The sequence below is a fragment of the Echinops telfairi genome, unplaced genomic scaffold (assembly GCF_000313985.2).
Source record: "Echinops telfairi isolate 266 unplaced genomic scaffold, ASM31398v2 ScPeMD7_23;HRSCAF=83, whole genome shotgun sequence".
Classification (NCBI taxonomy): domain Eukaryota; kingdom Metazoa; phylum Chordata; class Mammalia; order Afrosoricida; family Tenrecidae; genus Echinops; species Echinops telfairi.
In genome coordinates, this window is record NW_022103920.1 from 68,971,888 (window position 1) to 68,997,867 (window position 25,980).

Here is a 25,980-nt window from a genome sequence, read left to right on the forward strand (position 1 = left end):
TGAAGCATACAACTTTCCTCTAGTTCTTTAATGCTTCCCCACACCTCTCACCACTATCATGATCCCAATTCTACCTTACACATCTGGCTAGACACAAGTAGAGATAAGAGCTGGAAACACAGGGAATCCAGGACAGAAAAAACTCTCAGGACCACCAATGAGAGTAGAAATACCAGTAGGGTAAGGGGAAGGTGGAGGGAGAAAGTGGAAAATAATCACAATGATCTACATATAAACCCCTCCTAGGGGGAGACATTGGTCAGTGTAAGACATGAAAAAATAATAATAATTTATAAATTATCAAAGGTTCATGAGGAAGGGGGAAGAGGATAAAATGAGCTGATACCAAGGGCTCAAGTAGAAAGAAAATGTTTTGAAAATAATGATGGCACCATATGTACAAATGTGCTTGACACAATGGAAGAATGGATGGATTGTGAGAAGAGTTGTACGAGCCCCCAATAAAATGATTTTTTAAAAATTTCTTTGTAGTGATACTCAAAACAACCAATAAAGTACCAGTTACCAATGAAAAACCAGGAAAAAATTGTGTTAGGGTTTGTTATCCTTATGGAAACAGATTGTCCAACTTCCTCCCATGGATCGGATGGGGGGGGGTCAAATTGCACTCGTTCAGAGAGCAGCCAAGCATTTAATTATTGGTCAAGCATGGCTTTTTAACAAACTATATAATTTTTTAGAATTAAAAAAAAGTATCACTCAATAGTACTTACATATCTTGAAATGAAGTACTTAAAAATAGACTAAATAACTGCTGTTATTTGTAGGAGGCAGTAAATATGAACACATTAATTGTAACAACTAAATCAGAAATATAAACGTTCAAATATTCACCATTTCAGCAAAAGCTTTTCAAAAATTGATTTTAAGATGTATTTTTAAAAATAAACACATATATGGCTTTTCTGTCATATACTTTTAAAAAATCACATCTCTATAGAAATAGCAAAGAATCTGAAGATACGACACCATTGGCATTAGTCAGCTTCTTGTATCAATAGATATCACTATTTACCCTACATTCTAGAAAATGTGTATTTTCTTATATGAGGAAGATTTTGGCTTGCTTTTTCGATAGGAAAGGTAGACATAAATTTAACAGTTTTAAAGGTTTCGGCTATAGACTAAATAATTTATCCCAATACCATTTGGCAAACAAGAACTGACTCTCTTAGAAGTAAAGCCAACCCCAGAATTATTTTCTGCACTTCCCTCCCCCCACCCAATCTTACTAAGTGGGGTGTTCTTCCTATATAGTAATTGGGATTTCCATCATTTCTATATATTTATTGCTTATATTTTCATCTAGACCCAAGGGTTTTAAAAAATCAATACTCTCATAGCTCTAAATTTTCTATCTGCAGCCATGGTATCTCTTCTAGAATATATGTTCAGCTGCCTGCTCCGTTTATCAACTTCAATTTTGCTGGCTTTAAGGTGGGCCCCCTTACTCACACATCTTGGATGTCACCCACTTGTAGAATATCCTCCTCCTATCTGTGGACCAAACGTGTGAGATGAATATGTCAGAGATGATGGGACGTCACTCCTGTGATTGTGGTTAATTTATATGACTCCATCTTACGAGCAGACTTCTTCCACGGGCTTATTCTTGCTGACTATAGAAAAGCAAATTTACATAAGTCCTACAGCTACAAGAAAATGCATTCTGCCAACAACCTGAGATGGGAAGTTCTCAACCTGGGGGTCGCGAGCCCCTTTGGGGTCAAACATCGGAAAACACATATTTCCGATGGTCTTAAGAACTGAGACACAGCTCCTCTCTCCATCTATAGGCGGGTCCGCCCACATACGAGTACCTGGCGAGAAGACTGTTACCCATGCTACACCATGCTTCAAGACAAAATTTCATGTACTTGTCATTAGAAATAAATATTTCACAATATATAATTACATATTGTTTTTGTGATTAATCACTATGCTTGATGATGTTCAATTTGTAACAATGAAAATACATCCTGCATATCAGATATTTACATTATGATTCATAACTGTACAGTTATGAAGTAACAACAAAAATAATTTTATGGTTGGGGGTCACCACAACATGAGGAACTGTATTAAAGGGTCGCAGCATTAGGAAAGTTGAGACCACTGGTCTAGATCCTTCTCCATTCAAGCTAAGTGTATAGAGAACTGCCCCCATAGAATTTTCTAGGTTGTGATGCCTACAGAAGCAGATCCCCAAGTCTTCCTGCAGAGTAGGTGATGAGTTTGTACTGCTAACTGTCTGGTTAGCAGTCAAACAATTAACTTTTGTGTCACCAGGACTCAGACAAACACACAGAAACTGTGACATAATTAATTTATATTGCTTCAAGACATTAAGTTAGTGATAATTTGTAATGAAGCATTAAAAAAAAAACCACACGGGCCTGTAATAGGCATCCAAAGGGCATCTCTTCCAATGTTCCCGACTTAAATTAATGGCCCCACCCCCTTTAGCATACTGAATTTGAATTGATTCCTGATGGTTTTGTTTCTCTCAGACTTAAAAATCCTATCAGCCTTTCTCTGATGTTATATCAAAATATATCACTTCTCAGCATCATTTGAACCAAGCCCAATCCCATGGTCTGTGAGCCTCTAACATCTATCATTCCCACAAAAGCCAAAATAATATCTATTAAGAGATAAATCATTTCACAATTTTATGTCCTCCATCCTTATGAAGGACTCTGGGGTACTTAGAACAAAGACCAAATGATATACATAGTTTGGGACCTCAAATTATCTAGCTTATGGTTATATTAACTCATATCCTACCTCTTGTCTTTCAGTTATTTTTAACTGGTGTTGCTTCTCAAAAACACTTCTTATATGCCATTTGTCTGAAATGATTTTTCCTTAAATATTCTCAAAACGTGCTTTCTCTCTTCATTCAAAGCTCTGATCATATCTGCTCTATCTCCTCACAAAGGCCTTGTATAATTAACTACCTAAAGTAAAAAATTGCAAGACTCTCATTTCACTTACCTTGCTTAGTTTTTTTCGTCATGGCATTTATTAAAATCATTATTATTATCATTATTTATTTATTTATCCATTTATATATCCCTTTCTATAGAATATATGCTACCTCATAATTGGTTGTATTCATTTCTATCTATAAGAAGCCCTGGTGGTTTACTTAGTTTTGCATTGAGCTTCTCATTACAAGGTCAGCAGCTCAAATCCAGAAAGAGGAAGCTTTCTGCTTCCATAAAGACATAAAAGTCTCAGAAACCCAAAATAGCATCTCTACTCTAACATATAGATTTGCTAGGCATCAGAATCAATTCTATGTCAATGAGTTTATTCATTTCTGTCTTCTAGAGCAGAGCAGGTATAAAATACATAAGCAGTTGACCATTTGGCGCAAAATTTTCTTCTATAACCGTATTCTACAACGTTGTTTTTAGGAGTCTAAAATATCACAAAGAAAGATGTAAGAGTACAAGTCAAACATGTTTTGATTAGTTAAGCTAATAAATCATGAGACTATGTTCAGTCTTCCTCTTTTCACATTTTGATTTGAGGCATTACTTAAATGAATTATTCTTAAGCTATAAAGCAACTTATAGCAATCCTATAGGATAGTCAAACTGCCCAGAGAAAACGTTTCTAAGGTTGCAAACAGGTGTTTCCCAAAGTAGGGGGTGGGGTGCATTAACATAGTTTCAGGAACTGTATTTTATCCTAGGTTATGATATAGTATGAACACTTTTAATTGCCAGGGGTGTCCCTGAGTAATTTTTTTCCCCCTGAAAAGTGGGCAGTAGCCCAAATAAGTTTAGGGACTTCTGTGTAAATCTTTACGGGAGCAGTCTGCCACTTGTTTCTCCCATGGAGTAACTGATGGGTTTGAACTTCAGACCTTCCATTTACTAGCTGATACTTTAAGCACTGCATCACCAGGGCTCCTCATGTAGTAACAGACAATCTCAAATTGCAGCTCTTGACTTCTCGGAGCAATCATTTTCTGCTCTCTGCTGCATACTTAGGCAATGAATGTACAAATGCACTTTACACAATTGATGTGTGTATGGATTGTGATAAGAGTTGTATGAGCCCCTAATAAAATGATTTTTTTTAAAAGAAAGAAAGAAAAATACTGTGGTGGAAAAGTAAACTAACGATTCCCAAGTCTATTAGCAGTGAGTGTTGAAGTTAGGTCTGCAATGGTACCTGACAGAAGCCAGAGGCCGTGTTCACGGCAGGCCTGCTTGTGGTGACTCAATTCGTCACACTGCCATTGTGGGACAGTCACCAACCACCAAGAAGAAATGCCTAGAAAGCGCAAATGAATTCTCTCACTAACAACTCATATCAACTTGCAGGACAGGACATCATATCTGGCAGATTTTACTCACACAATTGCCTAGGTTACAATAAAAGGAAGCAGCTTTTTAAGTTGTTCATTTTTTATATACAGAATTTTTAATAGAGTAAGGTACTAATGAATTGAATCAAATAATTCTCTCTCTTTTCTGAGTTAATGCTTTGCTGCTGGAGGAGTGGGCACCTTCGATGATTGATAACAGAATAGACAACCTTTCACCTCCAAGTCACCAGTTTGAACCCAACTGAGTTGAGCGATGAGAGGCATTTGTTTTCATTGCCAGTTCGTCAGGGCTTGCGTGAAACGAATGGGCAATCTCTACATGCTTACTGGACCTGAAATGATGGATACTGGCAGATGGATACTGCCAGAAAAGTGTATTCTGCTGGAAGCAAAAATCTATATTATTGTTGTATTAGCATTGTTTTTTAAAGGTCCTAAAATTAGTGAAGGATAATTAACATACGATATTGGTTGGTATTTAACTTTGGACTAAAACTTTAATCTCTGAAACAAATTTATATTCAGTGTTTTCACTGTTCTCAATACTAAATAATTAATATTTTAGATTTTTAATAATTGAAACTTAAATGAAGTATAATAGGAAACCAAATATGCATCTACTTAATAGTCTTGCTTTGGACTCACTTTCATTTCTCAGAAGTTGTATGCCATCTTTTAGAAAATTTAAATAGCTTTCATAATAGATTAGGGTTAGTGCTTAATTTAAAAGTAAATTTATCAAAGGATGCTGTGTTTGTTTGTGTTTTAAATATTTCAAGACAAAGAAAAATGTACATATTCCTCCACTGGACTAAGAGCAGTGATGGCACAATGTTTAAAATGCTCAGAAGCTAATGAAAAGGTTGGTGGTTGGCGCCCATCAGTCACTCAGCAAGAGAGATGTCACCCAGCCTGCTGCCATCAACTTGTACAGCCTCGGAAACCCTCGGGAGCAATTCTGTTCTGTCCTATTGGATCTCCACAAGTCAGAGTCAACCTGATGGGCTCTAGTAGATGGCTATGAGAACTACTGAGTAAGTTTTCCAGAAGTCAGTAAGACTAATGGGAATCTTCATATTTCTAAAAACTATCAAGATGCATATATTGAAGAGAAAACATGTTCAAATGTCACTGAAAAATAAAAGCTATTGGAAATAGTCCTTCCTTTTTTGTAATGTACAGGAGTTTACATGGCTCGGTATAATGTCTGAAGTCATTATTGAAGCTGTTCATATCTATTTCGCTTCTCTTTCTCGGCACATGGTAAGGTAAATATACTTTCCTGTTCCCGCTGAATGTAAGTGTGAACATCTAACTTGCTTTGTCTAGCACAACATGACTGGGGTTTCCCTGGAGAGTATAAACGGTAGGTAACACCATAGGCAGCTAACTAAAGAGTTGGAGATTCAAGTCCAACCAGAGGCACTGGGGGGAAAGGCCTGGTGAGCTATTTCTGGGAGAGAGAAAATAAAAAACGCCAGCTTGAAAACCCCATGGAACACTTCTCTGCTGACCCACACGCAGTTACAATGAGTCAGAATTGACTAATGTCAACTGGTTGGTTTGCTGGTTGTTGGGTCAGGAAAGGCACATGTCACCCTTTCTGTCGTTGCCATGATAAAGGAAGCATGAGTCAACGTGGGTTCCCAAGTAATTACCTTGTTCTGACTCAGTCAATCAAGCTGCCTGGAGCATGCACTATGAGCAAGAATGGATTGTTAGGGTATTAAGCACTTGAAATTTAGGGTTAGTTCATTATTGGACTGCAACCCAGTCTATCTTGACTAATGCAGGGATTTAAAGTTGATATGAAATTTTGTCTTGAAGATGAAAATGTAGAGAAGCTTAAGAAGAATGAAATATCCAGCCTATCAAAGGAGAGATGTGTAGCTCAAGATGAGAGAACTAAAGTGAGATCTATGCACAAGAGATTATTAAACTCGTTAGGAGGGAGGGGAAATAGAATGGAAATCTTTTATATCAAGCAACTGAGAAGAACGACTTGGAAATAATATCTTAGGGATTTTTTAGATAATTAAAAATGTTTGGGGATGTCTAATATATAACTTTTGCCCTTATAAACCTTTCTTCTCTAAAGAGTCTTTGGTAAAATCATTTATGTTCACTACTTCTCTATGCTGAGTATTAGGGGGGACAAATGAGAAAAGGGGTGTCCAGGGTACCACAGGGAAGACAGATGCTGCTCATGGGAGCGGACTGATAGAATCTCTTACACAGAAACTAAACCAACGTTATAGTCTCTATGATTACAAAATTTCCAGTTTTTGTAGTTAGATCAGCATAAATACTGACCCCACCAAAATCTGAACAAGCAAAATGAATGTGACAGGAGAGAATGAAGCAAAGGAGAAAGGAAGTCTCATCCTTATCTTCTATAGAAGGATTCTGTAGGTAAGATGTGTAACTAAAATTCAGGAAATATCATAGTGTTAGAAATGTAGACTAAAGTACTAGAAGAAGCATTTAAATATAGGGAATAAAAAGTTTCCTTCAAAAATACTTATTATTTGACAAAAATTAGAATATGTAAAAATTTAAGGAAACAAAGATATATTGGTTTTTATTTTCCATCTAGATTTCTATTATGATGTCACTGGTGTAGTGGTTATATGTTGGGCTGCAATCCTCATGGTCAGCAGTTTGAAACCACCAGCAGCAACCCGGGAGAAACACTGGGCTTTCTACGCCTGTAAATAACCATGGTCTTGGAAACCCACAGAGGGTGGCTATGAGTCAGCATTGACTCGATGGCAGAGTTTAGAGTCTGGAAAGTTTTAAAAGAATTTTAGGATTTTTGTGATTATCAAAGGAAATATGTTTACAACACTTAAAAACACAATTATCTTTTTAAACTTGTTTGCACTTACTTAAACATCCTCCAGAATGGCTCTATCTCAAGCAGAAAATGATCTCATATAAAATGAGGGACCAATCCAGGGCGGATGAGCTCTACAGGACCAGTGGTGTGAGTGGTGAAACAGGGAGAGTAGAGAGAGAGTGGATAGGAAAGAGGGAACCGATTACAAGGAACTATATGTGACTTCCTCCCTAGGGGACAGACAACAGAAAAGTGGGTGAAGGGAGACGTCGGACAGGGCAAGATATGACAAAATAACAATTTATAAACTATCAAGGGCTCAAGAGGGAGGGGGTAGAGGGGAGGGAGAGGGAAAAATGAGGACCTGATGCCAGGGGCTTAGGTGGAGAGCAAATGTTTTGAGAATGATGAAGACAATGAATGTACAAATGTGCTTTACACAATTGATGTATGTATGGATTGTGATAAGTTGTATGAGCCCCTAATAAAATGATTTTTTTTAAAAATGAGGGACGTCTCTACTAGACATCACTAGAGTATTTGTGTAGGAAGACTAACCTCCATCTCAGTCTCCACAGTACATAGCATAATGCTCACCCAATAAATAATTATGGATTGAAAATGTTCACTTGATAATTGAATTGAGAAGAGTCAGTCAATACAGAGAAATGCATAATAGTCAAAAAACATTTGAAATGATGAAGAAAATCATTAACTGAACATTACATGAGAGACACAAGAAATGTCAACAAATCTATTTTATTGAAGTCTTTTAGGTCAACCATAAAGGAAAGAAACTATGAAGAAAACAGACGGTGATAGTCCTTTCTCCCCCCAGCCCCCGGCTCCCGCCCTATTTTTTCTTCCTCCTTTCTTCCTCTTTCCTTTCAAGGGAAAGTAATTCTTAGTAAGTAAAAGGTTTCTCCTCAGAAGACAGTTGTTTCAAGCTCAGGGCTCAGCGTGGAATCAATCTTGACAGCAGAGCAGAGGCGGGAAACAGGATTTACCAACCACTTTGTTGATGACTGTGACCCCCAGGGCTGACCATTCTTGTTGATGCTGTTTTTCGACTTGTCGTTTTCTAACATTTCCCAGTACATCGATTATTGCCTTTAGATGTAATTTCATGACTTTCGGAGGACTATGGCTTTATCTTTCTAACCTTCATGGTGCCGTGAAAGATTGGTCTCATTTCTTGTTAATTCTGATTCTTCTTTGAAGTTATTCTTTCACTCTCCAAGGGAATCATCAAGTACGGTTTTATTAGTCTTACATGGCAAGCCACCTCCGGGGAATTTATACTGACTAATTCGTCTTTCCTGACAATTGCCAAAATAAATGGTAGCCAGAGTGCTTGTTTTATTTCTGTGAACTATTTTATTGCTTGCCACCTTTCACAGCAGTGAGTGCTCATAACTACCAAACAGTCAAGGATTTTGTAGTTCCAATATTCTCTCTAATGGTCAGTTTTAAATCATTTTAGTTGCACACAACTTTATAAAAAAATCTTAACTTTATGTTGTTTTTTCTAACAAACATTTTTTTTTGTATGTGGTAGAAAAGGCTAATAGAAAAAGCAATTCACAAGCATTAAGACCTAGATTCTGCTCCTAACTGTGCAAATGACTTACATTCTCCAAACATAAGTCATTAGTTTTATCATATATTAAATATATGCGTGAACCACAAAAATTTGCTCATGCTTTTAAAAAATTGTGTTTCCAATGAATAATAATATCTCCTAATGGTCAAATCTTCACACACACACACCCCAAAAATATTTTTCACCTTCTATTCAATTAAATGTATATAGAAGGTAATGTCCATGTGCCTGTAACATATTTAAAAAGATGTATATTGTTAAAGAGATGCATAATCTCTTTTAAATATACACAATTTATAGTAAACTAATGATGACCAGAATCCAAAGGTTAGGAAGCCTGGTCGAAGACCAACCCGCAGCAGGACAGCAGATCCTTGGGCTTTCCCTGCAAGTTCCAGCTGGAAGCTAGGCGGTGATCATGCTCGTGTCACTTGTTAATTTTGTTGAAAATCCTTTTTGGCTGATCAACCTGTCTATGTGTAATAAGTTATCCCCAAAAACCTAGGATGGCCTTAGGAAGTGCCACTTCTGATCAACATGTCTGTGATTATTGTCAGTGTATCAAACACAGAGCAATGAAAAAAATGAATCAAACCAAGTATCCTAGGGTTTCTCCAGAAACAAAACCAGTAAAATAAAGGGGTGTGTGTGTGTGTGTGTGTGTGTGTGTTTAAAGTGAGAAGGAGAGATTCATTTACTTTAAAGAATTGACTGGGAGGCAGACAAGTCTAAAACCTATGGTTTAAGCAGTAGTCTGGAGACTCATAAACACTTAAGTCCCCAAATCCATCGGTCATGTAATGAGGGGACTACAGAATAAGAGTGTTCTGACCAAATAGCTATTTATGGTCTGGAAGCATACACATCCTAGGTAAGCTTCCCATTAGCTTCAGGAGTTGAAATAATTGAAAGTTATCCACTTTATGGAAGTTTGTTTGATTCCTTAAGACCAACTGATTTAATCCTGTGTAACTGCTTCCATAACTAAACTAAACTAGCTGTTATGGAACATTTGAGTAAGTACCACAGCCTAGCAAGTTGACACATAAAATCAGCCCTCACACTAAAGAAAACTGGAAAACACAACTGATCTTAAAATCAAAACAAATATATAAAATGATAAAAATTAAGAGATTTATAACTTTATGTAGGCAATCTATTTCTTCCCATTTCCCCCCAAACAATTCAGAACTATAAGTATAGCAAATAAAACCACTTAAGAACTAACCTTCCTAATACCACGACCCTTTGATACAACTCCTCATGTGGTAGTGACCCTCCCAACCATAAAATTATTTTTGTTGTTACTTCATAACACTAATTTTGCTACTGTTATGAATTGGGTGACCCCTGTGAAAGGGTCATTCAACCCCGAAAGGGGTCGCGACCCACAGGTTGCGAACTGCTGCCTTAGAGTATTTCAAAAGCAGAGAATCCCCAAAGTTTAAATGATCCATGAGAAAAATTTGTTTAAACCATCAAATCCTAGCAAGTGATTTCTCACACTCTGCCAGAAGCTCTTGCTAGGAGCAAGGGCAGTTTGAGAAAAACAAATCATTAAATAAAATGCTCTCTGGGAAAGAGAGCAGATTCGCTGCTGTCCTAAAATTGCTCTAAAACAACCACCATCAGAAAGAAAGTATTCACCCTCAAGTTGAAAACAGTGAAAAAGCATAATGGGAGATTCTAACAGAATATCAGAGGAACTCAGAACAGGAAGAAAACTTGGAGAAATTAACTTAACTGTATTATATATGTACAACAATCTTATTTTAAAAGACAGATAGCTATAGGAGCTGACCAAAGTAATCTTAGAAAATTGCTTTGACTTGATACTTTACAGTTAAAGATAAAAGAACTGTTTAAAAACACTAAACTCTAGTTGATAAATTTATTTCTCACAGGAGTACAGGTAAATAACTTTGAAACTACATATGAATTAGGGTTGAAAAATAAGTAAACATATTTTTGTATTAGGATTCTACAGTTAAAATGTTTATATTGATTATAGCACATTCAGTAGCTTAGGACAATTCCTATTAGTATTTCACAGTACTGTAGGTCCAAAGTATGGGTGCTTTAGCCTGGGATCTCTTATTGGGATTTCGTAAGGCTGTGGGATCACAGTTTCAGCTGGTCTGAAACCTCATCTGCAGACTTGGAGAAAGAAAACACTTGCAACTTCCCTTAAGTGGCTTGCAGAATTCAGCTCCTTGAGGTTCCCATCTTTTTGCTGACCGAGGATCAGGAAGCACTCTCAGCTCCTAGGGGTTACTCTGAGGTCCTTCCACGTGGCTTCCCCCCTTGTAGAAATAGCTAGAACCTCCCTTTTTGTACACCCCCATCATGTTTTAAAACTCTGACCTGTTCCTCTGCCAGCAGGAAGAGAAAACCCTGCTTTTAAAGGGCTCGAGTAAGTTAGGCCCACCTGCATAAAATACTTATCATAAAGTCAACTGATGAGTAACTTCATTTCATATGCAAAATCCCTCAGCCATGTAATATAATCATGTGAGTCATACCAGAGGGCAAAATAATAGCAGAAGAGTCATCTTAAAATTCTGCCTATCACAATTTGTGATAATGAGACTCAGGTTTCTCAATGTCATAGAAAGAAGTTGCAAGTAAACAAGGCGGGGTCAAACAGAATAAATCCTGTGAGGCACTTATCCATGTGCATTCATATTTATATAGAAAGATGATGGGACATTCAAATATATTTTATATAGAAATATATTCATATATTTATGATATACCGTAGATATCCTACATTTTCATTTATTTCTGTACCCACTTCAGTGCATATGTGTATATCAATACATATATACTTAATATAGAAATATGAATACTTAAATAATTGTATATGTATACTTATGTAGATATAAAGGGGGATTGCAAAAATTTGTAGAAAATGGAATTAAAAGATAATGAAAATTTTCATGAACGTTTTAAAGCTCCCTCAAATCCTTGTACATGTTATTGTTGTTGTTGTTGTTGTTGTTGTTAGGTGCCGTGGAACTGATTTTGACTCATAGCAACCCTATATACAACAGAACAAAACACTGCCTGATCCTATACCATCCTCACGTTTATATATATATGTATACATATACACACACATGTGTATCTCTCAGCTTATTCTCCGTCATAGCCTATACACTTCTGAAGGCACTGTTTTCTTCTCTCTTGCCCTTTCCCAAAGAATTCTGAGCTCTTAATTTACATCATGTCCAAAAAACATTTTGGGCATCTTTGAAGGACCCAAATAACATTTATTTAAGATATGCCTGGAGTTTTGAGAACATAAGTAAGTCTGAAGGGGCAATATCAGGGCTGTAGGGTGAATGGGGTAATATTTTCCAATGGAATCCTCATTGGACAATCCTTGATACTCTCAAAGAATAATAAGCAAGCTGCATTGCCATAATGGAAAAAAATTCATTAGTGCAATTTTCCCAGGTCTTTTCTCACCAATACAGTCTTCAATTTTCTTAAAAATATCTTCAAAATAAGAACTCTCCATCATCATCTTGTGCCCTTTGAGAAAATCTATCACGATGGCACATCCAGTATATAAAAAGTCTCCTTAACCTCCTGAGCTGACCTCTGTGCCTGGAATTTAAGTGACCCAGAAGGTCCCACTGGAAAGAACCCATGGCGCTTATAACACTTTGTTCTCTTGATCGTATTGGTAAAGCAAAGGCTGTTGTTTGTGCTTTTAGGTGCCATCGAGGTGTTTCGGATTCATAGTGACCCTGTGTACAACAGACCCGCCCAGTCCTGCACCGTCCTCCCAATTGCTCTTACGTTTGAGCCCACTGTTGTTGCAGCCACTGTGTCACTCCGTCTCTGGAAGGCCTTCCTCTTTTCACTGCCCCTCTACTTTGCCAAGCATGATGTCCCTGGCCAGAGACCAGCCTCTCGTGATAACATGTTCAAAGTACTTTGGCTTGAGTCAGGCGCATCTTAGTCCTCAAAGTAACCTCCTTGCTTTTCAATACTCTAAAGTGATCTTCTGCAGCAGATTTACCCAATTCAATATGTTGTTTAATCTCGTGACTGCTGCTGCCATGAGCATTGATTGTGGAGTCCAACAAAGAATATCTTTGACTATTTCCATCTTTTCTCCATTTCACACATTGGTCTAGTTGTGAGGATTTTGGTTTTCTTATCTTGAGTTGTAGTCCACATAGCTTGTCAGTAGAGCATCTCCCAGGGTGTAAGCAAAGAGGGTGTGTGTCTCCTGCCTCCAAGGAGGAAATACTGGAGTTCCCAGAATTCTCAGGAGAAGGCCATGCCCACACAGAGGCCTCCCTGGCTATGATCCGATTGACAGACCAGACTCCACTCCTTCATTCTTAATCCTCTCAAGTACGAAATTGACACCAGATTATGTAACTATCACAAGCATATAGCAACAACTATATAAAACACCTGACAGTAAATAAAATAAGAACAGGAGTAATCTGTAAAAAGTGTTTCAAATCTTTATCAAAATTGTTTATAAAAATGAATATATGTATGTATACAGAATAATTATAGATTACTATTTCTTTTTAAAATATTATGTAAATTACAAGCATTCAATTAGTAAATAAACCGTTGAATTTTATTCAAGAGGACAGAGGAGGTAGCCTGTTTCTAATTTTGCCTTCCCTTTGAAACTATATATTACAAGAAAATGAAAGGCAAAAGATGGATACAATTTTACATAATCACCTGCTCCTACATGATAATAATTCTTGACAAAATGATGATGTTCCCCACTGATAAAAAAAACTGTGAAATCTAAAAATAAACTTTTAAAATATGTACATATATATCATTATAATTGCATCTATTGTTAAAAATAATTTTCCATAACAGAGCATAATGAGAGGAGGTGTCTCTCTCATCTACACTACCTTGCATAGAAGGTAGCCATAAATAACTTATTCATATTTGTGTTGATAATTTCTAATTGACTTGAATCAGACAAGAACAAAATAATGATCATTTTTAAAGGTTAAGGTAGATATAATGTTGATCTATTCTTGCATCATAAATCACAGCCCTTCCAAAAGCTCTAGAAACGTTATCGATATGTGAACCTCATTGACACAAATGAAAGAAAAATTCAAGGAGCACCAGAAGTAGCAAAAATCAAACAGAAATGCAGGAAAATTATGCAAATTCCTAAAATATCGATAGATTCCACTTGTTCAAATAAGTATTTTACTCTGAGTACCAAGGTACAGTGAAAGAAGAAAAATGAGTGAACAGGCCAGGAAACCCTTTCTGTATCTCATTTAGAAGCATGCAAAAAGAAACTGAGAAGGTAAGAGTCAGGGGGAACAAAGGTGCCATTTTTGTGAGAGATGATTTGTTGTTGAGGCAGTAAAATAACTGAAATTCAGTCTTGAAAGTAGTCTAGTTAACTCATGTTGCAACATTCTGAATATCCACTGCAATAATGAATTGCTGATACAACCAGTGAAATTGTGTGGTTTGTACTCATGAGTGGGATGAAGAGTAAACAAGAAAAAGTCAATGCAAAAGAAAGCAGGAAGGAAAGAGTAAAACATCTAATGGATAAAACAAACAAAGAACTAATAGTAAAATGGCAGATTTAAACATTAAATCTGTCAATGGTCACATTCAATATAAACAGGCTAAATGACAAAATTAATAGATGAGGAATGTCAGACAAGATTTCAAAATATGAGATACATCTAAAATAAAAATATACAGAAAGACTGGAAATGGAAATGAATGGAAAAACAGTATGCCACAGGCAGCATATAAATTATCTCTAATAATTTCTCTGGGTCAGAAATTTGAGAGCAGCTTGGCTGCACAGTTCTGGTTCAGGGTCCCTTATAAGATTTCAGTCAGGGAAATTACGCAGGGCACCAGTCATCTGAAAGCTGCACTAAAGTTGAATGAGCTACTTTTAGAAGTGGTTACACGCATGGCAAGAAGTGGTTACACGCATGCTCTCTGTTAGTGGAAATCCTCAGTTCCTCTCCAGGTAGGCCTGCCCCAGAACTGCTTGCAGGCAATAAACAAAAACCAACAACAAGAGATCTAAAATTGAGGAGGAGGAGGGCTTATAATACCTGGTGGGTTTCAATCAAGTGCAATGTATCTGAGAGGAATTACTGAGAGCTGAATGGAGTGTGAGCATGATCGTGAGATAGGAGGAAGGGGAAAGGAAATAGAGGAAAGAAGTAGGAGACAAAAGCTATTTATTGAGGTGTAGCTATATGTATGCATATATGTAAATATATTAATTTATAATGAAAGGGATAGAAGCCAATGTACATATATTTATATGTTAAGTATTAAGACAGCAGACAGACTTGGCCCCTAATCAATGCCTTCCTTTACACAAGAACACTTTGTTCTAGTAACCTAGCACTCTTTGATACTCACCTTCCCAATAGGATCGCTAAAGAAAAAAGGGGTGCATAAGCAAATGTGGTGAAGAGAGTGGAAGGTGCCCAGCTATCAAAAGATGTAGCATCTGGGGTCTTAAAGGCTTGAAGTTAAACAAGCAGCCATCTAGCAGGAAAGCAAGTAAGTCCACATGGAAGAAGCACACCAGGCTACGTGATCATGAGATATTGACAGGAGCAGGTATCAGGTATCAAAAAATCCAAAACAAACAATTTTTGTTTGTATTGTTTGTTTGTTTTATCTTGAAGAAAAGCTTTCTTATTTTTTGTCATGTATTACTTAATATTTTTCTTTCTTCTTTAAAAAAATCATTTATTTGATTGGGGACTTTTAACAACTCCTCACAATCCATACATCCTTCCATTGTGTCAAGCATATTTGTACATTTGTCACCATCATCATTTTCAAAAAATTTTCCCCCTCCCTCAGGAACCCTTGATAATTTATAAATTATTATTATTTTTTTCTTTCTTAAACTGACAGGTTTCCTTTCACCCACTTTTCTATTGTGCATCCCCCTGGGAGGGGTTATATATAGATCATTGTGTTCAGTTCCCCTATCTCCCCCACCTTCCCTTACCCTCCAGATAGGGCTACTCTCAATATTGGTCCCGAGGGGTTTATCTGTCCTGAATTCCCTGTGTTTCCAGCTCTTACCCGTACCTGTGTACATGCTCAGGTTTAGCCGGATTTGTAAGGTAGAATTGGGGTCATGATAGAGGAAGGGAGGAAGCCTTAAAGAACTAGAGGAAAGTTGCTTCATCAGTGCTAGACTGGACACTGACTAGCTTGTCTCTTCCCTGTGTCCAGTTGCCTACAGATGGGTTTTGGGTCTCTACTCAGTACTCCCTTCATTCACATTGATATGATTTTTTTTGGTCTGGGCCTTTGATGCCTGATACATGATCCTATGACACTTCATGATCACACACGCTGGTGTGCTTCTTCCATTACAGGTTTAGTATTAAGGTAGCAGATGGACATTGGGTCTTTACTCAAGTACACTCTCAATGCAAGAACACTTTGTTCTATTAACCTGGCATTCCATGATGCTCACCTTCCAGACACGATCGCTGAAGACAAAGCAGGTGCATAAGCAAATGTGATGAAGAAAGCTGATGGTGCACGACAATCAAAAGATATAGTGTCTAGGGTCCCAAATGATGAGAAGGAGAGGGGTTGAAGTGGAGACTCAAAGCTCATCTGGAGACATTTGGGTATCTGCCCACAGAAGGGTTATAAGGAAGGAACGATTCAATCGGGGTACAGTATAGCACAGACAAATCACACATTTTTCCTCTGGTTCCTGAATGCTTCCTCTACCCCCACCCTGACCCATCCACTCCATGACTCAGTCCTACCTTATAAATCCTGCTAGACTGGATTACATACATTTGTCCAGATAAGAGCTCTTGATACATGGAATTCAGGACAGATAATGGGCATAGCGATATCATGAGAGTAGGTGGATAATGGGATGGGGGGAGGGGTAAAGGGGATAGAAAGGGGAACCCATCAAAAGGTTGAATATTTAGCCACCACCCCCCACCGCAGGGGGACGAATAACAGAAAGGTGAGTGAAAGGAGACAATGGACAGTGTAAGACACGAAATAACAATAATAATATATCATTGATCAAGAATTCACAAGGGTGGGAGGGTTGGGGAGGCAGGGAGATAAAAGAGGAGCTGATACCAAGGGCTGAAATAGAAAGAAATTATTTTGGAAATGTTGATGGCAACATATGTACAAGTGTGCTTAATACTATTGAATGATGGATTGTTATAAGATTTGTAAGAGCGCCCCCAATAAAATATTTAATTAAAAAAAAAAAGCCAAGGAGGCTACTGCAGTGTTTTTTACAACATCGGTGGCTTAGTGAATTATGCACTGGGCACTTTTGAAGACTCTAAAAAGATACTGGATGGGTTCATGCCTAACAAGCCAGAGGTTCCCAAAGGAGAGGTAGAACTTTCTGAAATTCTTTATCACTTTGGCTTTGATCACCAACTCATTCACTGAAAAGATCTATGTATTATAGGTGATAAAATAAATGTGATATTGAAATATATAGTATCATTGTCATGATATTAACTTGTTTAAAAGCTAACAGAATTTATACCTAATCTGTGAGATTAGGAATAACTTTAATTTTGTTAATGGTTGGTATTTTCAAAACTGTCTTCAGTAAAAATGTAAAAGTATTATAATCAGAAAAAGATACAATACATATTTACTATTGGAATTAAAAGGTCCCCTGGTAACACAATGGGTTATGCATTTGGCTGTCAACTAAAAGGTCAGCAATTTGAACCCACTGGCTCTGAAGGAGAAAGATGAAGCTTTCTACTCCCTGAAAGAGTTTTTGTTGTTGGGTACCATCCAGGTTGTTTCTGACTCATAGCGACCTTATGTATAACATGATAGAATAGAGGTACAGTCTCAGAAACCCACAAAGGTAGTTCTATTCTGTCCGTAGAGTCTCTGAGTCAGAATTGACTCGATGACCATGAGTTTTTCTGTTTTGTTTTGTTTTTGGTTTAGACACTTAAAGTCATAAACCATCATCTTTTCAACATCTTCTTAGTCACACAAAATAGGAGCCATGTATGTTAACAGGAAAATGTATTACCCAAGGAAAGGAATACTAGGGTTATCATGAAGGTTGGAAACTTCCTAAATTTGTAAGTAAGCCAAAAAGTATTGCTACAAAATCATGGAAATCTTTATTAAATAAAAACATTAAAATATGAAGCTATCATTTCTCCACATAGCCTCCATCTAGGCCTGTGCCCTTCTGATGGAAGTGTTTCCATCTCTCTGACCCTTCCTCCAAAGAACTCTGTGTCCTCCCATTGACATCACATCAGAAGGGGAAGGTGGCATCCTCAGAAGACTCAAACCCTGCTCCTTTTCGACTTTCTTTGAGTTTAGGAAACAAAATGTCTGAAGGGGAAAGACCAGGCCTGCAAAGAGATGGGGCAAAGTTTCACAACAATCTTCCCATACAACAGCCCTTGCTATCTTGGGGAGGAGGAGCAGGGGCGTTGTGATTGGAAATGTTTCCTCCGTGCAAGTTCCCTGGCTTTTTTCTTACCAACGCAGTTTTCAAGTCTCTTAAAATTTGTCGTAAGTCTGTGTGATCATCTTACGTCCATGGAGAAAATCAATCATGATTACTCCTCTGGAATTTAAAAACCAGTCATCATAACCTTCTGATATGACTTCCAACCTTGATTTGACTGGCCCACAAGATTCCCTTAGAACCCACTGTTTTAGGTGGACCTTGTTGTAAAGGCACGCTTGTGAGATAACTATGCTACTGAAAGAACTTGTCTGAAGCCAAACACTGTTGATCACAGAGACATGCTTAAACACATTTTGTTTGCAATAGGCTCATATATGTATGAATCGAGCCTAGTGGCAATACTTTTTGACTTATCCTAATATCTCTTAACATGGAAATTGTGCATAATTCCTGAAACAAAATCTACTTTAGACCTTTATCCTTTAGCAATATACTCAAATGTATGAAGTACTATATTAATTTCAGTGTCAGAAATAACAAAAAGGTGTAATAATCTAAAAGTATAGTCATTTAAATTTATTGAATCAGAGGTCTGATTAAAATTAAACTACTAAACCCCAGATGTTAGTAGTGCTAAGACTGAGAAACCCTGGCTTAAAGAACTGCTAACCCTGCAGTGTGCAGGCCAACTTGTAGCCCCCGATGCCACCAGGGCTACTTAACCAGCCACACAGCATATGACTGGCACTTCCTACATTCAACAAGCTTTTCATTTCAGAGAGGAATCAAATTGAAAGAATTAATAATAATAATAATGGAAAATTGATTAAAGAAAAAAATGCATAAAAATTAAATGAACCCTAATTCTGAGTGACTTGAAGCAGAAGTATTTTTTCACTGATTATAGAACTTATTCATATATTTCCAACATTTTATAAATGGATAATTGATTTAAGTGATTAAAAAATACAAAAGGTCTAGAATACCTAATGAAAAAATATCTTGTCTCACTTAGCATATCTTTTTCCAAAGATAAGAACTATTTCTACTTTCTTGGATACTATCAGAGTTATTTGTTTCTTTAAAAAACATATGTATTCATAACATGGGTACATTGTATATTATTTTTATTTTCTTCATAACTTATTTTTTATTTTAATATAATATTTTATTGGCATATGATACTCATTCCAATAATTAAAATTCATTTAATCAGACCTCTTTGATGTAAAGGACTGTCCCATGAATTGTAAAATATTTAGCCACATCCCTGACCTAGCCCCATCAGATGCCAGTAACCAACTGACAATCAAAAAGGTCTCCAGACATGGCCAAATGTCCCCTGGAGGAGAGAAAGAAAGCCATTGGTTTGAGCAAATGACAACTAGTCTTGAAGAGTGGCTACAGAATTTAAAAACAGATTTTAAAATATATTACACTATGATATTTTTATAAAGTATTAACAAAGTAAATAAAGAGTTGGAATACAATTACAAAGAACTAAACAAAGAATCATATTTCACGTTTTGTCATTATTGAGTTATTATTTTTCGTTTCTGACACATTATATCCAAATATGACCTTACATAGGAAGCAAAGAATTCAGAATTCTTCATCTTGTAAAATTATATGATGGATGCTGGCCGAACATGAGATACATCATTTTTCCCCCTTTCTTCTAAATGACTATAATGATAATAAAAATTGATTATCAGTACGCCAAAGGTATGATTTGGAGTAAACATGCCATTCTTTGATGCAGATCACTTCATCAAACACAGATTAGACTATATAAAGATTAATTATACTAGCCAAAGAGTTAGTTCTGGACGATTTCTTTTCATTGATAACCAATGGTTTACAAACTAGAAGCTATCATCTGTGAAACTGGATAAGGAGCTTTCCAGAGAGACTGACAGACAGAGCAATGCTAAAGATACGTAAGATAGGTTACTGTCATCTCACGAGCCGCACTAATGGGGAGAAAGGACCTCCATAATACATGGGTGAGGGAAGTAACCATTCTTTTCTTACCTTTGAGACTGTCATCTTGTCATTGAAAGTCTTTGCACTAATAAAAGCATTTCCCATATTTTCTAGTCAACCCATTTTCCTGTTGTTGTTTTTTTCCTTAAAAGAAAGAAGGAAAACATAAAGGGAAAAAGGAAAGAAGGAGGGAGAAAGTGTATATTCTATGTAAAAAATAATGATTATATAGATAGGAATTAACTCACTCTAATTCTGTTTTAACAGTTTTTTGTTTGTCAATAGATGACAAACAGTGGTGGTGCAAACAAATGTGAGTCAGTATTTAAAATGATATATAATTCTTATTTTATATATTTATAATACAATAACACACATTTACAAAAAAACTCTAGTCTATAAGATAAAATCAAACTATACAACTATTCTATAGTTATATCTTCTTTCTTTTATTACACCAGCATACAGGCTATTTTGAAAAAACTTCAGAATTTTAATTAGCTTGTTAATGTTGATTAAATTTTAAATTTTCATATTAATTTTTAATTCTCATATTAATTGTGTTATGTGAGGGAGCGCTATAGACCGACTTCCTGGTATTGTTAAGTGTAATCTCACCAATATTATGTTGAAAACTAATAATTCCTGCTTATTTTCATTCTAAAGTGATTTGCTTTGCTTTTTCCTATCTGTCCAAATGAGTGAATAGCTTCTATCAACTGTTGAATTATTTATATTTCAAGTAATAACAACTACTTAAAACAAAAGCTGAAAGCTTTTTCAACTTTCTAAAATACTCCTTTCCACACTAACTTGAATAATACAGACATGAGTATTATATATTGTTATTAATGCTGACTCTCATTGGTTTACATGACCACTGTATAGGAGCTTATATAGTTTAAAAAGCGAAAGAATCAATAATGATCTAGTAACTCATTATTTTACATGAACATAAAGCATTATTCCAGCTTATTGTACATTACTTGCTTATTACCAAGCACAGCCCATTTTGTAGACTGCTCATAAAGGAAGAAGAGGAGACTGTTCATAAAGGAAGAAGAGGAGAATATGGAATAATCCTATCAAGCTAGGCCACCTGAGTAATAATAGAAATTTACATAGAACGCACAACTCATTCATTTAAATACTGATCATTCATCAACATTAAAGACAAAATAATTAATCAGGAAGGAACATACTTTGTGTGCTCGCAGGTAGAACTATTATATCTTTGCTGTAAGATAAATACTAATTTCACAGTAAATAATGCCTACAATAATTTTAACTCAGATGAATTAATATCAGGGTTTTGAGTAAGTTAAGAATATATTGATGAAGTGAATCTAATGTTCATCTAGCAATTCCAATTGATCTTTCTCTTTCAATGGGAGTGGGGGTGGGAATGATACTACAGTCTTATTCCATTGGATGTTCAAGGACAAGTACTCTCAGTATCATAAAAATATATGCATTTTGGAGTATACTTTCCTATATGTTAAGTTGAATCGAGTAAAATTGGGCATACTTAATCATTTTAACCTAAAAAAGTTGTAATTTCATATTGCTAGTCAAACTGTATGTTACTAAGAAATTAAGACAAATTGAAAGAATAATGCTGTTTAGTAAGTACACACAAAAGCCTTCTTTACTTGAATTAGATGAAAATTATGAGATTAATAATTTAAGAAAATCATAAAAGGTGCTAATACACAAATGGCTATTTTACTTTGAATAACTTATATGAGATATAATGAGATTTAACCAGCCAACACACATGACATGTAAATCTTACACTTTAACTTTGTGTCATAATCAGCATTGTAAAAAATAGCACCTTAATAAATGTAAGCATTGTATTCAACACTGAATAATTAAGTATAATTCATGTATAATTCTTAATATAATTTAAAGAAATTAATGTATTTACAGGAGAACCTAGCCTTTATTTTTCTTAAACAATTAACAGTGGCCTCTTGACCCTATTATGACTTAGACATAAAATTAAGCTGTAGAGATAAACATTCTAGGACATTCAAACCCTAAGCCTGGGGAACAATCTGGCATTGGTTTTTGTGGTGTCTATGTCTAGAATTAACTAAGTTATAAAGCAACCATATATTGAAAAATTTTAAGAATATAAATATCAATTATGTGTGAAAATCATTTATTAATGCTGATCTGGGAAGAACAAAAAATAATGAAAATGCTATTGATTTCAGTTTTGGTTTGATAACTTATGAAATTTATATAATATACAAATAATTCAAATAAAATGCAATCATGCAATTAGTAACTAATGTATAATAAAAACATTCACAGAATTCTAAAGCAGTAAAAGCTCTCAATATAGGGTATAGAACATTATCCAGTAGATGTTTCATTGGGTAATTTGTTCTATTTGAAGGCTGAATTTTGGGTACTCCTCAAGTTTCCTCTATGGTAATGGTTTAGACTGAGTAATATTCATTTTTCCAATATTATCATAATTTATTTGCTACTATGTTCATTGAGGCAATCAAAAATTAAATATGGAGAAATAAGTCATTAAAACTTTATTTTGCCACTCAAAGTCACTGCCATTGAGTGGTTTCCAACTCATCGTGAACCTATAGGATGAGGAAGAACTGCCTCTTGTGGGTTTTAGAAACTGTAACTCTTTACAGGCATAGAAACCCTCTTCTTTCTTCCAAGGAGTGGCTAGTGGCTTCAAACTGCTGACCTTATGGTTAGCAACCCACATTGCCATCAAAACCCCCCCTTTTTTTCTTTTATATAGCCGCTATGCACCCAGATTTTAAAATAGTTTTGTTAGTATTTAATTCACACATTATACAATTGAATATTTCAATCATATGAAGAAGAGATGTGAAATCATCACCTAAATTCATTTCAGATCATTCTTCTTTCTCATACTCATTATAGCTAGCTCCCCATTTCCCCCCAACTTTCCCCACCATGCCCCCAGTAATTATGAATCCAGTTACTATCTCTATAAATTTACCTTTCCAGGATTTCATATACAGAAATCATACAAAACACAAACAAGGAACAAACTAACAAAAACAACAACAATAACAAAACAGAACAGAGAAAAACCTTAAACAAAAAGAAAGCAGAAAATATTAAAATCTGAAGCATATTTAAAATAGGTCAAAAGGTAGATTAAATGATAAGGTGTTAAATTTTAACCTAATTACATCATCAACTTTACTATGCTCTCTCTCTGATAGCAAGACTAGTCACATGCCTGTACTATGTGCAGAGGGAATTCAACAGAAGCCTACTCCAAGTGGAGACCCTGAAAATGGATTTTGGACTTCCACTGTCATCCATAGCCCTCTGAAAACCAGGTACTCACAATTTAAGCTCTGATACTGTCCCACCCTCCAGATTTGGATTTTAGTATTTATAATCCTTGGATCACACAGGCTAGTGTGCTTCTTCCATTTGGAATTAGTTGATGCCTCACTTAGATGACTGTTTGTTTGAAGATGAACCTTTATGACCCAGAAACTCTTTGTGATAGATGGGCACCATCTAGTTTCTTCACCACACTTTGCTACAGCACCCATGTCTTCAGTGATCTCTTCATGAAGGCAATATTGAGTAGAGCTAGGTATTAAGAACTAATTGTGCTTAGATTGAGGCTAGAAATAAATGATTTCCAAAATCCATTCATATATTTATGGTTTACATATGTTTCTGGTTCACTTTAGAGACATCATTAACATTTTATGATAGAGAACATTATAAGTTATCCCCTGGGGCATAAGGTAATTATAAAAATGATAGTATCATTAATTTAGTCAATGGTATAGAATTTAAAATATTTTTGAGAAAAGAAAATTATGCATCTACAAGCTATCTTTTCAGACTGAAATTCATGAAGTGTTGATTCGAATAGATTAAAAGCTTAAGTGACTGGACACTAGTTACACAACCAATGAGAGTTGGAGATAGGGAAAACTTTCAGTAACACTCATTCACCAAGAAAACCATGCTGACCATACAAATGCAAATCACAAAAAAAAGGAGAGAGAGCATTCAAATAGTAAATATCCCCAGGCCATCAGTCATTGGACACCCTCAAAGCAAGAGATCCAAGCCAAAATCCAATGACTACCAAATTCCTAACCTTGGGATAGCAATACAATACTCTGCTTCATCTCACACTAGCTCATTTCTGCCTTAAGTCCAAGGGAATGTGTCAGTTCCTTAAATTTGCTGCAGTTGAGTTCAAGGTAAACCCCAGTTTACTTTGTAGATTTTCCACATCAGATCTTTCTTATGCACCTATTAAGGGTGTTGTGTTGTTCAAAAGACAAAGTCTAAACTCCCCCTCATCTGTAGCACAGTTTGGATCACCAAGGGCTGGATAGAAACTAGATCAAGTATCCAATTAGAATACTGGGCATATTCTCTACTTGGAGTCTATATTACATATTGCTAAGGATTTTTTCCTGATAGCAATTTGACTCAGTTTACCCACCAACAGAAATGTAATCAGATCACCTTCTTGGGAACAGACCTCTCCACCCCATCCACCTCATCTTGACTTGAATTTCCAGACACTCTTGTATAAGTGTCTGTTGATTTGATGTGATCTTAAGAACAAAGCTATTTGGCAACAACTGATTATTCTTCTCCCTCTTCTCCCATCGTAAGAAGCTGATCCCAATTGAAGTGAGGCCTCCTCTGGCAAAGTAGTTTTTAAGATGTACAAATAAAGGAGGTGATATATGGTTTCCTGGGCAATGGGCAGGCTCACTACCTCATTTCTTGGGAGACCAGAATAGAAGATGGCATGACCTAACAACAGAAGCCTACCTTCATCTTGGTGTTTATCCTTATTATAATGAACTAATACAATATTTGTCCTTTTGTGATTGACTAACTTCATTGAACGTAATGGTTTCCAGGTCCAATACCATAATCCAAATGTTGCAGTATCATGAGGTGTTTCATGGTTTCATCAATGTTCTTTAGTGCCACATAGTATTCCATGTACACACCTAATTTTGTTGGTAGGGGCCAACAAATTGGTTCTAAATCACAGCCACTCTCTGTACAACAGACCGAAATAATGTCTGGTCCTGTATCCTTAAAAGTATTGTTATATCTGAGGTTAACCTTGAAGAAACTGGTTCTGTCACTCTCATTGAAGGTCTTCCTCTATTTCACTCCCCATGGACTTTGATGTCCTTCTCTGAGGACTGGTCCCACTTGGTAACAAGTCCGAAGTACATGAGATAAATCTCAACATCCTCACTTCTAAGTATTATTCCGATACAAATCTGTTTTTTTCTTCTGGAAGTCTGTGATATGCTCAATATTCTTCATCAACACCTTAATTCAAATGTTAAAATTCTTCTTTGGCCTTCCTTATTTACAGTACAGCATTTGCCTGCACATAAAGCAGTTGAAAATATGACTTGGGACAGGTGAAACTTGTGCCAGTCCTCATTGCTTTTTAACACTGTAAAAGTATTTTGCAGCAGATTTTCCCAAAGCAATATGTCATTTGACTTCCTGACTCCTGCATTCATGGATGTTGATTTTGGATCCAAATGAAATGATTTCTTTAACAATGTCAATAATGTCTCTATCACGATGTTACTTACTTCTTGTTTCATTTGTGGGGATTTTTGTTTTCTTTAACACATCTGATAGAATGGGTTAGGTCCAGAACAGTCTCACTTACTTTGAACACGTCACCA